A 1,723-nucleotide genomic window follows, 5' to 3' on the forward strand; every position below is an offset into this window, starting at 1 on the left:
GAGGGAGGGAGGGAGAGAGAGAGAGAGAGAGAGAGAGACAGAAACATCAATGATGAGAGAGAATCATGCCCCCTACTGTGGATGGAGCTCTCAACCTTTGCATGAACGTCAACCTGGAATCAAATGTAACCTCCTGGTTCATGGGTCCACACTCAGCCACTGAGCCACACCTGTCAGCCCTCCCCTCTACTTTAAATAGGCTCTATATTACTTATCATACCTAATAACATATAAATGGTATGTAGATAGTTGTTATACTGTATTGTTTAGGGTATAATGACAATAATTACACACAACCATCGTAGGCCTAACTACACAGTACACATCAGCGACAATGTAACATTTCAAAAATATTTTCAATCTGAGGTTGGTCAAAACCCCACGTGCAGGGCTAAGTGTATACCCAGAAGCCCCTGGGCATGGTGGCATGAGAAACATATACTACTTCTTTGGTAGCACAGCCATCAAACTACATAAAAGGGCTGCTCAAGCAGGCCAAGAGACTTCATTTAGTTCTCCTTCCTTTTCCTTCTTCTGCTTGCCTTAAGTCATTTTGGGGGAACCCCAAGGTTCCCACAGAGCACACTTTGGAAAATTCTGGAGCAGATGCTCTCACTGCTTCCTGCCAGTCCAGTGATTTTATGGATTTATGATTTAGTGGGAAGTAACTCATCAGAAAGTTTTAAAACAGAAAGCTAGCACTGGGGAGTATTTACCATGCCCTAAGCATTACAGTTGTCTTAATTAGTAATTCATATATTCAGCATATGAACTATGATATAATCACATGTTTAAATATCCAATCATTCCTCAACTTGATTGTAATAACTTGTCTATAATAAAAAGAGGTTCCCCTTCATCGCTATGTTGAGTAAATGTTAAATTAATCATGGACACGTGCCAAATATGCTTTTTTTTAAAAAGGCAAATAAATTGCTTTCTGAGGCCGAACCATGCTGCCTCTCTTCCAAGAGCATTTTTGTAATTACTTCTTTGATTACCCAAGTGATAATATCAAGATGGATTTTTAACCTTCATACCAGGCCTTTGTGTGCAAATACATTGGAAAGGAGAGCCAATGATTTAATGCTCCCTGCAAGGGGGCAACCCAATAAATGCTGCCCCAGTTGCACAACAGACTGAATGGAGCCTCTAATGGAAAGACAAGATTACAAAGGGAGAAATCTTGGCAGGAAAATTACTTTGCTTTGAATCCTAATGGATATCTTGAAAAAGCTAAGATTTCACATCGAGGTTGTTTCCAAAGAGATTCAAAATTAAAACAAAATTCATGGTGACATGTAGCTATAAGAGAATAAAAGGTGTAGATGTACACCATGTGCAAAAAAACACATTGAAATCACACTGTTTTGGAGATTCCACAATTTTCAAAAATTTCTCAAGGAAGTTCTTTAACGTCTGAGGGAGATAGAGTACAGGTTTTGGAGGAGGGAGGGAACTTTCACGTAACTGTGTCTATCTACCTCTTTTTATAGATGAGGAAATGATTTCATTAAGAAGTGAAGTGAGCCGAGGTCGGTTTGGCTCAGTGGATAGAGCGTCGGCCTGCGGACTGAGGGGTCCCGGGTTCGATTCCGGTCGGGGGCATGTGCCTTGGTTGCGCGCGCATCCCCAGTGCGGGGTGTGCGGGAGGCGGCGGATCAATGTTTCTCTCTCATCGATGTTTCTGGCTCTCTATCCCTCTCCCTTCCTCTCTGTAAAA

Source organism: Myotis brandtii, unplaced genomic scaffold (assembly GCF_000412655.1).
Source record: "Myotis brandtii unplaced genomic scaffold, ASM41265v1 scaffold313, whole genome shotgun sequence".
Classification (NCBI taxonomy): Eukaryota; Metazoa; Chordata; class Mammalia; order Chiroptera; family Vespertilionidae; genus Myotis; species Myotis brandtii.